General features: G+C 43.2%; 1 protein-coding gene across 6 annotated transcripts in view; it reads right to left on the bottom strand.

Annotated features, from left to right (window-relative positions):
- The window catches only part of kmt2d (lysine (K)-specific methyltransferase 2D), a 230,807-nt gene that overhangs the window by 180,363 nt on the left and 34,034 nt on the right, over positions 1-16,410 (bottom strand). Inside the window, exon 1 of one of the 6 annotated variants that reach the window (XM_080217860.1) lies at positions 1,363-1,667. The exons of the other annotated variants lie outside the window; for them this stretch is intronic. The gene's annotated coding sequence lies outside the window, so the exon portion shown is untranslated. Of the gene's footprint in view, positions 1-1,362; positions 1,668-16,410 lie in introns of those variants that run through there. 6 annotated transcript variants of the gene reach the window in all.

The following is a 16,410-nucleotide window of genomic DNA, read 5'->3' on the forward strand; positions in this document are numbered from 1 at the left end:
AGTCCAAAGATGTGCGGGTTAGGTTGATTGGCCATGCTAAAAAAATTGCCCCTTAGAGTCCTGAGATGCGTAGGTTAGAGGGATTAGCGGGTAAGTATATAGGGATATGGAGGGGGGCCTGGGTGGGATTGTGGTCGGTGCAGACTCGATGGGCCAAATGGCCTCCTTCTGCACTGTAGTGTTTTATGATTTCTATGATTCTAAGCATGTGGTGCCTATGCACTTTTACATCATCACTGCCCTTGACATAAATATTAAGTTTAACAGTCCATTGCATATAATGGGAATTGTTGCAATTTTACATTTTAATCATACCATAAGCTACGAAGCTGACAGAAAAAGCACAGCCAAAATATCACCAGATCTACTCTTTGCTTTAATCTATATTAAAAGTCCACATACCAAGCAAAACCTAAGTATCTTGCGCACATGCATACAACTATACTTGCAATTCAGCTTCAGAAAGCAACTGAAATCTGTTTACATGCAAGTGAGAACGACATGCAACACCTGAAATTAAATTCAAACACCACTGTAAACGCAAGGACAGGTAAGTATTTTGAATGAGGTGCATATATTATTACTTAAAGAAAGAGTAAACCAAGAATTGCCCTTTAAATGCTGAAATATTTTCATATGCAACACAAGCTGTCTTCTTTCGACATTGTTTAGAGAAAAATGCAAGATTTTTAAAATCACACTTCTGTATCTTTTAACCCTACATATAACTCCATTTACACGAACCACCTAATTTCTAACCGAATGCTTAAGTTAAGCTAATTCTTGCAAAATTAAATTTTACCGAACCGAGAAAAACAGCAGTTCACGTCACCAAACGAACAGTGTACAGCGTGCAACATTGTACCGTCCCAACACACAAAAACTCCTCGCTCACGCACACGACACAGCTTTTGCCGCCACAAAAAGATGCCCACTTTGCAGACCACTCACAACACACTCCTGCACTTCCGTGCAAAATACGTCGTGTGAAACTATCTTTGAATATATAAGTTAAACACAGTAATCATTTCTAAAACCTAACACATTCAAATTGCACCAACTGAAACAAAAGGTCACACAAGTAACTGACCCGATCTTATTTGGGTTTGTGAAGGCCGACATGAAGTAAGTAAAACTCTCGAGCTGCTCACGATTTTCCTACCTTCTTCTGATTCAAATTACAGCTTTAAAGTACATAGTTTTCTCAGAATTTACAGCATGAAAATTTGACTTCATTAACTGGAGGCAGCGTTCCGAGCTCGATTCTCCAAACATAGGTTTTTTTTAAATGATCTATATTGACTTCCATTTAACATATTGCAGATTTGGCGGGCTGCAATTTATGCCAATGAAAAAAAATACCTTATTGCTTGCCCTGTACCTTCCACACTTCACAGATCCCGGCGGAAATTCCCCACTGCATGGCTGATCCCATTCCTCGTACAGAAAGCTTTATGACCGACATTGGCCTCGGGCAGCAGGCTCCTGCTCGGGCCCCGGCCACTCCTCACTATCTCCGGCTTCGGTCTCACTGCTTCCTGTTACAAAGTAGTCACAAACATCAAACAAAATCCAAGTGGGAAGGGGAAAAATTAAACAACTGGCCAACTCGATCAAAACCGACAAAAAAATAAAGAAACCAAAAAAAAGGAAAAGTGAAGAGAACCAAAAACATCCACCGGAGCAACGGAAACGTCATCACTTCCGTTCCGGTTGGAAACAGTAACCCCCAAACACCAGTTCCAGTTTAGGCACAGATTCGAACAAAACACAAATATTTATTTTTAGCAAAAAAGATGTGGATGTCTATAATGACCAGCTTAATTGTTTAGTTTAATAACAGAACTTGCAGATACACATAGCGAAAATAATAAAATTAAACGTCCAGTTCCTACAAGAAATCCCATCCGTTTCAAACTAGAATTGGGAAGGTTCTCAGGCGCATCCCGAAATTATTTAAACACATCAAGCTACACTTTCGAGAAAGACCTACTTTACTAGCTGCTGAACCAAACATGTAAAAACAAAAGTAACACAGAAACCTACATGTCGTGAAAAGTGAAACCGAAAAGTAGAACACATGCCGATGGACTAAAATGCTAGGGACACAAAAGCAGCTCGTACCAATGAAACAAAAGGACTGATTGGAAACCGTTGCTCAAATCGAACTCAACTACAGTTCCCATTTCTAGAAGCAATTTTATATTCATTTCTAAAATCGAATGAAAATCTTCAGATTGGAAGCAAAAATAAAACACTCGACCCAAATAATTGTTATTAATGTCAACAAACTCCTCCCATTTAATTTAAATTTAATAAACGATATTTTCGTATCTATCACCTATTGTCAGAGCGCATGCCGCTATTCAGCCCATCATGTCTGCACCAGCTCTCCAAATGAGCATTCACTTAGGGCCATTCTCCTGGCTTCTCCCCATAATAATAAGTCTCACAACACCAGGTTAAAGTCCAACAGGTTTATGTGGTAGCAAAAGCCACTAGCTTTCAGAGTGTTGTCTCTTCGTTAGGTAAGTGGGAGTTCTAGTCACAAACAGGGCATATAAAGACACAAACTCAATTTACAAAATAATGGTTGGAATGTGAGTCTTTACAGATAATCAAGTCTTAAAAGGTACAGACAATGTGAGTGGAGAGAGCATTAAGCACAGTTTAAACAGATGTCTATTGTCTCTAGACAGGACAGTTAGTGAGATTTTGCAAGTCCAGGCAAGTCGTGGGGGTTACAGATAGTGCAACACGAACCCAAGATTCCGGTTGAGGCCGACCTCATGTGTGCACAACTTGGCTATCAGTCTCTGCTCAGGTGACTCTGCGCTGTCGTGAAGGCCACCTTGGAGAACGCTTACCCAAAGATCAGAGGCCGAATGCCCGTGACTGCCATGGTTATGGTTCTCCCCATAATCCAGGGCATTTGTCCTTTTCAGACAAGTCCTTTTGAAGTTCTACACTACCCTCCTCAAAGTTCCAAACTTCTAAGTTTCATATCATCCGCATATTCTGAAATTATGAACTGACATTAAGATCCAAGTCATGAATAATATACATCAGGAAAAGCTAACCCCTATGGGAACTCCACTACAAACTTTTCTCCAACCCAAAAAACGTTATCAATGACTATTTTCCGTTTCCTATCACTCAGCCAATTCTGTATCAATATGCTACTGTCCCTTTTATTGCATGAGCTATAACTTTCCTGAAGTCTGTTGTGCAGCAGTGTACCAAATGCCTTAACAGCAATATCCTCATCAACCCTCTGTCCTTAACAGCATTATCCTCATCAACCCTCTGTCATCTCTTCAAAAAAAAACTCCAAGTTAGTTAAACAAAATTTTCCCAAAGAAATCTGTGCTGACTTTCCTTAAATTAGCCCACATTTGTCCATGTGACTATTAATTTTGTCCCAAATTATTGTTTCCAGAAGTTTCCCACTACCAAAGTTAAACTGACTATCCAGTAGTTGTAGGGCCTATCTTTATACACTTTTCTGAATAATTGTCCAGTTCTTTGGCACTAGCCCCAAGTTCGAGGAATGGAAAATTATGGCCAGTACCTCCACAATTTCCATTCTCACTTCCCTCAGTACGCTTGGATGCTTTTAATCCAGCCCTTCTGTCTTATCAACTTGTAAATACAAGCAGCCTATCCAATGCCCAAATGCTGTATTGTCTCCTCTTTCACATTGGCATGAGTAGCATCATCTTCCTTAGTAAAGGCAGATATAAAGTACTCATTTAATCTGTCAACTATGTCTTCTGCCTCAGATCATCTTTTTGGTCCCTAATTGACCCTATTTCCCCCTTTGTCTATGGGAGACTTAGTGGAATTAAGAATGTACTGATGACCATGAAATCATTGTCCATTGTTGGAAAAACCTGAGGGAACATAAGAAATAGGAGCAGGCCATCTAGCCCTTCGAGCCTGCCCCGCCATTCAATAAGATCATGGCTGATCTGAAGTGGATCAGTTCCACTTTCCCGCTTCCTCCCCATAACGCTTAATTCCCTTGTCTATCAGAAACCTATCTACCCAAGACTTAAATATATTCAGCAAGGTAGCCTCCACCACTTCAACAGGCAGAGAATTCCAGAGATTCACCACCCTTTGAGTGAAGAAGTTCCTCCTCAACTCCGATCTAAACTGCCCCCTCCCCCCCCCTTATTTTGAGGCTGTGCCCTCTAGTTCTGCTATCCTTTCTAAGCGGGAAGAATCTCTCTACCTCTACCTTATCTAACTCCTTCATTATCTTGTAAGTCTCTATAAGATCCCCCCTCAGCCTTCTAAACTCTAATGAGTACAGACCCAGTCTATTCAATCTCTCTTCATAGGCTAACCCCCTCACTTCTGGAAGGAATTCTGCTGTCCTTACCCGGTCTGGCCTACCTGTGACTCCAGAGCCACAACAATGTGGTTGACTCTAAACTGCCCTTGGGCAACTAGAAATGCGCAATAAGTGCTGGCAAGCCAGTGATGCCCACGTCCCACAAATGAATAATAAAAAAAAGATTGCGGACAGGCTTTGGGGTAATCAGGAGGGGAATTATTCGCTGCAAAATTCTTGCTCTCTGACCTGCTCCTGTAGCCACAGTATTTAAATAGCTAGTCTAGTTCAGTTTTTGGTCAACGCTAACCCCAGGATGTTGAGCGTGGGGGTTTCAGCAATAATAATGCCAAAATGTCATGGGGTAATGGTTGATCTTTTTTGATGGAGATGGTCATTGCCTAGCAGTTATGTGGCACAAATGTTACTCATCAGCCAGGGAGCTCTACCTTTCCCTTCATGGCAATATCTTTACTGTGCCAGAGTTCTGTCTTCAAAAGCAGCCTGTTGTCTGGCTGCAGTTTTTCCTTCTAATCTATAATTCTAATTTATCTGGTCATATCCATTTTTACCCCACTGAAGTTGGCTTCCTCTGAATATACTACAGGAATTCTTATAAGAACATAAGAAATAGGAGCAGGAGTAGGCCATCTAGCCCTTCGAACCTGCCCCGCCATTCAATAAGATCATGGCTGATCTGTCGTGGCTCAGTTCCACTTTCCCGCCCTCTCCCCATAACCCTTAATCCCCTCTCTTATCAAGAACCCATCAACCCGCTTCTTAAAAATATTTAGCGAGGCAGCCTCCACCACTTCAACGGGCAGAGAATTCCAGAGATTCACCACCCTTTGAGTGAAGAAGTTCCTCCTCAACTCCGTTCTAAACCGCCCCCCCTTTATCTTGAGGCTGTGCCCCCTAGTCCTACTGTCTTTTTTGAGCGGGAAGAGTCTCTCCACCTCTATCCTATCCATCCCATTCATCATCTTATACGTCTCAATGAGATCTCCCCTCATTCTTCTAAACTCTAACAAGTACAAGCCTAGTTTATTCAGCCTCTCCTCATAGCTCAACCCCCTCAACTCCGGCATCAGCCTAGTAAACCTCCTCTGCACTCCCTCCAAGGCCAAAATATCCTTGCGCAGGTGCGGCACCCAAAACTGCACACAGTACTCCAGCTGCAGCCTCACCAATGCCCTATACAGCTGCAGCAAGACCTCCCTACTTTTATATTCAATCCCCCTCGCTATGAAGGCCAGCATCCCATTCGCCTTCCTGACCACCTGCTGCACCTGCAAGCTGGGTTTTTGCGACTCATGCACAAGGACCCTGAGGTCCCTCTGCACCGTCGCCTGCTGCAGTTTTTCGCCACGTAAGTAATAGTCCTTCCTACCATTCTTCCTACCAAAGTGGACCACCTCACACTTGCCAACATTAAATTCCATTTGCCATTTCCTGGCCCATTCGCCCAGCCTATCTAGATCCTTCTGCAGACTCTCCACACCCTCCGCACAATTTGCCTTTCCACCAATCTTGGTGTCATCAGCAAATTTCGACACCCTACACTCGGTTCCCTCCTCCAGATCATCTATATAAATGGTAAATAGCTGAGGCCCCAGCACCGACCCCTGGGGCACCCCACTAGTCACCAACCGCCAATCCGAATAGCACCCATTGACCCCCACTCTCTGCCTCCTATTTGACAACCAATCCTCTATCCACGCTAACACCCTACCCCCAACTCCATGTCCCCTGACCTTCTGCAATAACCTCTTGTGAGGTACTTTGTCAAACGCCTTCTGAAAATCCAGAAAGACCACATCCACCGGCTCTCCTCTATCCACTGCCCTAGACACATCCTCATAGAACTCCAGTAAATTTGTCAGACACGACTTCCCTTTAATGAAACCGTGTTGCGTCTGCCCTATCAAGCAATTCCCTTCAAGATGCCTCGCAATTTCCTCCTTAATGACGGATTCTAACATTTTACCTATCACAAAGGTTAAACTAACCGGCCTATAATTCCCCGCCTTTTGCCTGGCACCCTTCTTAAACAACGGCGTAACATTAGCCGTTTTCCAATCTTCCGGCACTTCCCCGGAATCCAGTGACGTCTGGAAAATAACCACCAAGGCATCCACTATAACCTCCAACATTTCTTTCAGAACCCTCGGATGCATTCCATCCGGTCCTGGCGACTTGTCCACAATCAGCCCCTCCAGTCTGTCGAGCACCACCTCTCTAGTAACAGTAATGTCATTAAGACCCTCCAGTCCTACCACCTTTCCATCGCTAACACCCGGCAAATTATTCACATCCTCCTCCGTGAAGACCGAAACAAAAAAGTTATTCAAGACCTTAGCCATATCCCCATCCCCTACCACTAGGTCCCCTTTCTCATCCTCGAAAGGACCAACGTTCACCCTAGCCAGCCTCTTCCTTTTTATATATTTATAAAAACTCTTGCTATCCTTTTTTATATTAAGTGCTAGCCCAGCTTCATAGCTTCTCCTACCCTCCTTTATCAACTTCTTTGTCAATCTTTGTTGACATTTAAACCTTTCCCAATCCTCTTCTCGCCCACTACTCTTAGCTACTCTAAATTCCTCCGCTTTTAATTTAACACTTTCCTTCACCTCCTTCGTTATCCACGGCTTATTACCTCTCCTCCTACGGTCCTTTTTGACCATCGGAATAAATTTCTGCTGAGCACCAAGGAAGATCTCCTTAAAGATCCTCCACTGCTCCTCAGCAGACCTACCTTCCAACGCGCTCCCCCAGTCCACATTCGCCAATTCTTCTCTCATCCTACCATACTCCCCTCTATTCAAACAAAGGACGCGTGTCCGGGAACCCACTTTCTCCTCCTCCATCTGCAACAGAAACTCCACCATACAATGATCACTCTCTCCAAGAGGATCCTTCACCGCAAGGTCCCTAATTCTACCCGCCTCATTACATAGCACCAGATCCAAGATAGCTCGCTCCCTCGTCGGCTCCAACACACACTGTTCAAGGAAATTATCCCGGCAGCATTCCAAGAACTCCTCCTCGAGCCCACCTCGTCCAACATGGGTCGACCAATCAATATGCAGATTGAAATCCCCCATAACTACTGCCGTCCCATTCCTGCACGCCGCACTTATTTGCGCGTTAACAGCTCGCCCCACCTCCAGATCATTATATCTCTCTTTGCCCTTTATATACTACATCGCAGTCTACATTTGGATAATTATAACTACTCTATAATTCCCTTGCAAATTTATTCCTCCATATGTGATTTTCAAATTTTGTCTTAGGTCTTAGCAGTACCATCACATTTATCCAATTGACTTTCAAATAACATTTTCAAAATACAAAATGTGCCAATAAGAAATGCTGGAAAAAGTATCCTTGCTCTGATTGGTCTGTTGAATGCAAAGAACAAGCTCAATGGCGATCTATTCCATCCCTTAGATCAAACATCAGGAGAACATTTTGTTAGACTAAGCCCTGTCTTTAAATAGAAAATCAGCTATAGATGAGGGCGATCCATTTTGGAACATAATCCACACATTTAATCTAATGTCCCCACCGTACTCCCCAACCCAGCAAGACACGTTCCGAGTCATTTAAAAAAGATACGGCGCTGAGCGACTGGTAGCTTTTCTCCTCGAGCAGGGGCTTATGGAACAGCCTGCAGCCAGAAAGGATTTCAGCCTGTGTCAGGGCTGCCTCCAGTATTTCTAAGGATGTGGCTGCCAGGTCCATATCCCAGAATGCAACAGGAAAGCGAGAGAACAGCAAAAAAGTATAATAGGAGAATGGAAGATTATGAGCCATATCCCAACAACAGAATAGGATTTGGTGGCTACTCAAAACTACTGAACCGGCCACAGCAAGAGATCTGTGGTACACCTGGGATGAGCCTGACCTGCGTCAAAACTGGAGTGAACCAATGCATTGTGATTTTGACATGTTTATTAGGAATCGTGTGAACATCTCTCCAAATCCTGTGGACTGGAATACTATGATCAAAACCTTGGGGTGGCTTCGTAGGTTTGATAAGACAAGACATAGAAACAGAATTAGGCCACTCGGCCCATCGAGTCTGCTGCACCACTCAATCATGGCTAATATTTTTCTCATCCCCGTTCTCTTGCCTTTTGCCCACAGCCCCTGATCCCCTTATCAATCAAGAACCTCTCTCTCTGCCTTAAAGACACTCAATGACCTGGCCTCCACAGACTTCTGCGGCAAAGAGTTCCATAGATTCACCACTCACTGACTGAAGAAATTCCTCCTCATCTCTGTTTTAAAGGATCACCCCTTTAGCCTGAGGTTGTGCCCTCTGGTTCTAGTTTTTCCTACCAGTGGAAACATCCTCTCCACATCCACTTGTCTAGGCCTTGTAGTATCCTGTAAGTTTCAATAAGATCCCCCCTCATCCTTCTAAATTCCAATGAGTACAGACCCAGAGTCCTCAACCGTTCCTCATATGGCAACGTCTTCATTCCAGGGATCATTCTTGTGAACCTCCTCTGGACCCTTTCCAAGGCCAGCATATCCTTCCGTAGATAAGAACATAAGAACATAAGAAATAGGAGCAGGAGTAGGCCATCCAGCCCTTCGAGCCTGCCCTGCCGTTCAATAAGATCATGGCTGATCTGTCGTGGCTCAGTTCCACTTTCCCGCCCTCTCCCCATAACCCTTAATCCCCTCGCTTATCAAAAACCCATCAACCCGCGTCTTAAAAATATTTTGTGAGGCAGCCTCCACCACTTCAACGGGCAGAGAATTCCAGAGATTCACCACCCTTTGAGTGAAGAAGTTCCTCCTCAACTCCGTTCTAAACCGCCCCCCCTTTATCTTGAGGCTGTGCCCCCTAGTCCTACTGTCCTTTCTGAGCGGGAAGAGTCTCTCCACCTCTATCCTATCCATCCCATTCATCATCTTATATGTCTCAATGAGATCTCCCCTCATTCTTCTAAACTCTAACAAGTACAAGCCTAGTTTATTCAGCCTCTCCTCATAGCTCAACCCCCTCAACTCCGGCATCAGCCTAGTAAACCTCCTCTGCACTCCCTCCAAGGCCAAAATATCCTTGCATAAGTGCGGCGACCAAAACTGCACACAGTACTCCAGCTGCGGCCTCACCAGTGCCCTGTACAGCTGCAGCAAGACCTCCCTACTTTTATATTCAATCCCCTTCGCTATGAAGGCCAGCATCCCATTTGCCTTCCTGACCACCTGCTGCACCTGCAGGCTGGGTTTTTGCAACTCATGCACAAGGACCCCGAGGTCCCTCTGCACCGTCGCCTGCTGCAGTTTTTCGCCACGTAAGTAATAGTCCTTCCTACCATTATTCCTACCAAAGTGGACCACCTCGCACTTGCCAACATTAAATTCCATTTGCCAGTTCCTGGCCCATTCGCCTAGCCTATCTAGATCCTTCTGCAGACTCTCCACACCCTCCGCACAATTTGCCGTTCCACCAATCTTGTTGTCATCAGCAAATTTCGACACCATACACTCGGTTCCCTCCTCCAGATCATCTATATAAATGGTAAACTACGGGACTCAAAACTGCTCACAATATTCCAAATGGGGTCTGACCAGAGTCTTATACAGCCTCAGAAGTACATCCCTATTCTAGCCCTCTGGACACGAATGCTAGCATTGCATTTGCCTTCCTAACTGCCGACTGAATCTGCACATTAACCTTAAGAGATGCTTGAACCTTGAAGAGGTGCTTCTGATTTCCTAAGCATTTCCCTACTTAGAAAATAGTTCCTCCTTCCCAAGTGCATAACCTCACATTTTTCCACATTGTATTCCATCTGCCACTTCTTTGCCCACTCTCCCAGCCTGTTCGCGTTCTCCACTGGGGAGGTATTTCCTTCATATCAGCCTGCAGCTCCTAAATAGCCTATACTGGACAAAAAACAATCCAACTGCACAATTATAAAATATGACCAGCATTCCTTGTCTGTTTGTAGGATGCAGATCATTTTGGAAATGGTCTCTTATTCTATATAATGAATAATTTTTAATATCAATAAATAAGTAGTAACAATAAATAAACAGTAATCAAAAAACAGATTATTTTTAACAATCTGATTCTCAGTCTCATCACCTGGATGTGGGAATATTCAGGCAAAAAAAAGTCTGCACAGACAACCGTCCAGTAATTTACTCACCTTCTTCTTAGACTCAAGTTAATTCATTTGGTTAAAATACGATGGATTATTGTCTACAATTCTTTGCTGGTTAATTTGGACTCCAAAAATAAAAAGACATGTCACGCCCAGAGCCCATGAGAGAAACATAGCACGATTCCGCACCAATGTGCGTATTTGGGTATGAATGTTTGATGGTTACAGAATGCTGGGTGCTCACTTCCCAACTCTTTCTATGCAATTCGGTTTTTATTATTTAAGATTCACTGGATCAATTTCGAACATGAATTGACTTTTCCGTCATATGTTACATGCTGCAATATTTCCTCTGTATCATGAGGATGAATATTTTTACCCACTGGTCCCTAAAGTATTTGCCGCACTGAAAATCCAAACTTTACATTGTACTGGAGTACTATGTGCAGTTCTGTTCACTACTTTATAGGAAGGACGTGAACGCACTGGAGTGGGTGCAGAGGAGATTTACCAGGATGCTGCCTGGGATGAAACAGTGAAGTTATAAAGAGAGGTTGGATAGGCTTGGGTTGTTTTCGCTGGAGCAGAGAAGACTGAAGGGCAACCTGACCAAGCTGTACAAGATTATGAGAGACATGGACAGAGTGGACAGGGAGCAGCTGTTCCCTTAGTTGAAGGGTCAGTTACGAAGGGACACAAGTTAAAAGTGAGGGGTGGGAGATTTAGTGAAAAACTCTTTTCTCAGTGGGTGGTGATGATCTGGAACGCATTGCCTGGGAGACTGGTGGAGGTGGGATGCCTCACATCCTTTGAAAAGTATGTGGATGAGTACTTGGTACATCATAACATTCAGGGCAATGGGACAATTGCTGGCCAGTGGGATTAGATGGGCAGGTCAGGGCATTTCATGCATTGGTGCAGTCTCGATAGCCAAAGGGCCTCTTCTACACTGTAGTATTCTGTCAGTCTGTGTTCATTCTGCACTTCATTTTGATATCTTTTGCTGAATTCTAATGATTCAAATTGTATCAAAGGATGGCAGATCCCCCAAGCAATCAACTTGCTGCTTTGAGCTCTGGGGATTTGGCTTGCATTAAGAGTAAAATCACCATTGGGCGGTTTGTTTGTATAGAAGTTTCTGTTGAAAAGATCAGGTTTTGTTGTTGTTTATTTACTTGCTGAAATTCAAAGCTTTCTAAGTCAACTTCTAAATCTCCAAAATAGAATGTGGGGTCCCCACCTAACCTGCTGGCGGGCGGCAGGGGTCCCCACCTAACCTGCTGGCGGGCGGCAGGGGTCCCCACCTAACCTGCTGGCGGGCGGCAGGGGTCCCCACCTAACCTGCTGGCGGGCGGCAGGGGTCCCCACCTAACGTAAAGTGGGTGTGCTATGTTACTGAAAAGGTTGGGAAACCACTGCTCTGCATCATTCCCACTAGTTGCTAGTTGTAGTCTACAGGCCACCAATGTAATTGCATCTTCTTCGCTCCTTAGCTCCCGCTGAACAGATTTGGAGCTTGACCTCTCTGGGACATCCTCTCTGATGTAGAGATGCTGGCGTTGGACTCGGGTATACACAGTGAGAAGTCTCACCACACCAGGTTTAAGTCCAACAAGTTTATTTGATAGTAATCCCGCAAGCTTTCAGAAACGGTGTTCCTTTGTCAGGTGTGTGGAAGGCATATAAAGACACACACTGTTTAATTCTTTCTCTGATCAGAACCTTCCACACACCTGACAAAGGAACACCGTTTCCGAAAGCTTGTGGGATTACTATCAAATAAACTGGTTGGACTTTAACCTGGTGTTGTGAGACTTCTTACTGTGTTTACATCCTCTCTCACCAGCACTCTAATGTTCTTGTTAATAAATATGCCAACCCGCATACTTCCTTTCCTATCCTTCCTGAAACCTTGTATCAAGGAATATTTAACTTCCAGTTCTGCTCTTTTTGAGCCTGGCCTCTCTAATAGCCACATTATTAGATTTTCATGTGGCCATCTGCGCCGGCAACTCACCAATCTTATTTACGACACCCCATGCATTCACACACATGCACAGTAACCCTGATTTGGACTTCAGTCATTTCTCCCTTACTCTGACCCCACCTTATTCCTGACTCTAGTGGTATCTAGCTCTCCCAGTATTCTGCATACATCAGTATTCCTCCCTGATATTATCTCCTGGTTCACATACCCCTGCCATTAGTTTAAACCCACCCAAAAGCATGAGCAAAATGCCCCACAAGAAACTCAGTCCCAGCTCTATTTAGGTGCAATCCATCTGGCCTGCACAAGTAATATCACCCTGAACCAGCCCCAATGTCCCAAGAATCTAAATCCCTCCCTCAGCCATGCATTCATTGGCTTTATCCTTGTATTTAATTTACACATGGTACTGGGAGTAAGTCAAAAGTTACTACTTTTGATGTCCTGCTTGCCAGTTTCCTACCTAGTTCCCTAAATTCTGACTGCAAGATAATATCCCCTTCCACTTATGTCACTGGTAGATCATGACCACTGGCTGTTCATCCTCCCCTCTCAGGGTGGTCTGCAGCCAGTCTCATCTCGATCCTGGCACCAGAAGGATAACACAACATTCTGCATTCAGGTCTGCAGCTGCAGAAATGCTTATCTATTCCCTGTTAAATCAAGTGTCATTATTTCTCTTTGTCTTCTTTGTACCCCACATACACCATCCAATCACAGAATCCCTAAAATGCATAAAGGAACCCCCTCCCCCCATTCTATCCCTATAAACTTGCGCATTTACCATGGCTAATCCACCTAACCTACACACCTTTGGACAGTTGAGTCACCTGTGATGCCACGGACCTTGCTCTGGCTACACTCCCCAAATGAGTAAATCGCTCTCATCTCATCACTCTTCAAAACCAAATACTGGTTGGAAAGTAGGATGTGCTCAGGGGACTCCTGCACTACATGCTTTTTCTTTTTTGACTACCTGATGCTTACCCATTCCCTCTCCCCTTGTATACTCTTAAACTGAGGGGTGATCACATCTATAAACATGCTATCCACAAAGGTCTCAATCTCTCAGACACACCACAGTGAATGCCAATTGCTGCTCACGCTCAGAGCTCGAGCTGTTGCAGCCAACAACACTTGCTGCACAAATGGTTATCCAGCACTGGGGGCATGCTGGAGTTCCCACATAGTATAGGATATGCATTATGGAACTCATTTGCTTTGCCATTTGTCTTTTTGTTAGTTGACCTTGTTACTGCTAATGAATCTTACCAATATTGATAAACCTGGCCAATGATAAAACTTTACAACCACTAATAAATCTTACTAATACTTACAAATTTGACTGATACTTAACACACCTTACTAGTACGATAAACCTTACTTAATAAAAGATGACTCACCAGCTACTTACTGTTAATGCTCAATAATTTATCATTTTTAATCTGCCAGTTATTTAGACTCAGTTCCTAAGCAGCAAAGCCCATCAGCATATCAACTTATGACTTTTCTGTGATGTCACACCCCAATTTTAGTTTCCAAATGCAACACTGAACCCTCAGATTGTGTAAAAGAGTTAGCACCTCTGAACACTCTACCTGTTGGTCCAAGCTTTTGGTCACTTGTCCTAAATTTTCCTCCTTCGGTTCTGTGTCAAATTTTGCCCTATTAAATTCCCCTGAAATTAACGACTTTATATATTTTGTTTGAATTTTATACATTGAGTTTCCAGTCACATGATTTATTCTCTTTTTCCCCAGCGCTAAAATATACAATTAATCTAAGAGGGCTCTATACTTAGGGACACAATAATAATGGAGCAAAAACAAAATTAAGTCTTGCAGTTATATTGCACTTTTCACAGCCATCATATGTCTCAAAGTACCTCATGATCAATGAAGTATTTGTGAAGTGAAGTTGCTGTCATACTGTCGGAAATGTAACATAGCAAAAGGGTAGTAATACAAGCTAACTAGACTGGACATTATGGAGTGAAAGACTCAAGGGGGGAGGGGGAAGTGAACTAAGGAGAAAAAACCCTAAACTGTCAAGTAAATTTACACTGCATTACATTTTTATTAAAAAGTCTCATGAATATGAATGGGGCTTTCAGAATGCTGCTCTTCAGATCAAGCCTGAAACCGCTTTTTACTGCAGTATTAATGCTGCTCAGTTTGACTACCCAGCTGCTTCCTTTTCCTCAGTACTGTGGGTTTTTATTGGGAAATTTCTCCAACTGCCAGCATAAAAATCCTCAATGTGGTCAGATCTTTCTTAGTTCAGATCCGCTTTAACACTGAACATCTGCAATTATTTTATTTGAACCGGAGTTTGTAAAACACTTGTATCCAGGGATAAATGTGGTATTCCACAAAGAACCCGAGCTAAATTTCCAATGGCATAAACAAAGTATCTACATTATTGATAGGAAATAACAGCTATGAAAAGAACAGCCAAATATACTATAGGTAAAAGTTAGTGATGGGGCAAAGAAGAACAATTGGTGTTTATTTCTAGCCATAGGCTGGAAATGAACAAAGATATGTAGAGAAGAGGCTGGAGGAAACTATAGTTTGATATTCATGGCAGCACCTAAGTGGTCAGAACACAAATATGAAAAGGAAGGAATAAAAGGACAGTTTCGTACAAGTAAACATTGATTTTCAACAAAACACGTGAAAGCAGATAACTAAGGCAGCTTACTTTGAGTTCAAGTTGCCTTTGTATAGTTCAATTAGAGATCATAATTAAGAGCAAAAGCAGTGATGCAATACTTAAAAACATACCTTGGAACATATACACATAGACACACACATATATGATCACTCCAACAGCATGACTGGGCCATACCTTAATGCGGTGTCCTGATTTACTGGAAAAGTGTCCTTTGGATCCATTTACAACTAGATATGGGACACTACACACATCAGTAAGGGAACCCAGGCCTATTAACCAGTTACCCCTTCTGTAAAGTGCATATGATTTTTTTAAAAAATGATATTCCTTTCTCAGAGTTACAAAGCAAGCCCTTAATCCATCTCCTTGGTTGCACCAAAAGTCAATTCAAATTAAACCCAATTCACGATCCCCACAAAAACAGACATGCCAGGTCCAAGCTGACACGAACAGGTATTACACCTGACCTCACGCTTGATCTTTGCCAAAGGTGTGTACAATTGCATATAGATGGCAGGACAGGGCTCAGTTACAATACTTCCTCATGTGGGGAAGCATGAGGTCAGAACCAGAGGATTGTGGAGATCTCAGAAGGTTGTAAGGCTGGAGGATGTTACAGAGATAAGGAAGGAGAGGCAATAGTGGTGGTGAGGTGGGGTGGGGTGGGGACAGGGGTGATTTGAAAACAAGGTTGAGAATTTTAAAATAATGGAGCTGCCGAGAGGAATCAATGGGACAGTGCAAGTTTTGCAAAGGGTGCATGGTGGGAGGTCAGCCAGCAGTATGTTGGAATAGCTGAGTCCAGAGCTAATGAAAGCATGGTTGAGGATTTCAGCAGCTGATGAGCTCAGGCAGAAATGGAAATAGAACAAAGACAGGAAATTAATTTCCAAATGATCCCAAGGTGTTTTAGATAGGTTCTTATTGATATATTCTAAACAGTAGTCTTAAAATGGGCAGACCACTTTAGCAGCTAAAAAGTATCGAATGTTCCAGATCTCGAACTACCCCTCAGTTATCCTAAATATATTCAGAGTCTTGTGCAGATTGGATCATAACATGCAAATTTCTGCCACATTTGTGCAGCCCATATTTCATTTTCATACGACAGAAAATCACAACTGAACATGGATGTAATGCACCAATTGTAACCAGCTGGAATAGTTTGTAATATCCATAATATATTAAGCATCTGAAGACATCTCCCAACTGTGTAACTTCCTGTTGTCATAATTTTAGCATGCATTTTGTTTCAACTTTTTTACCATTATAAATTT

Source organism: Carcharhinus amblyrhynchos, chromosome X (assembly GCF_965287045.1).
Source record: "Carcharhinus amblyrhynchos chromosome X, sCarAmb.v2.hapA, whole genome shotgun sequence".
Taxonomy (NCBI): Eukaryota; Metazoa; Chordata; class Chondrichthyes; order Carcharhiniformes; family Carcharhinidae; genus Carcharhinus; species Carcharhinus amblyrhynchos.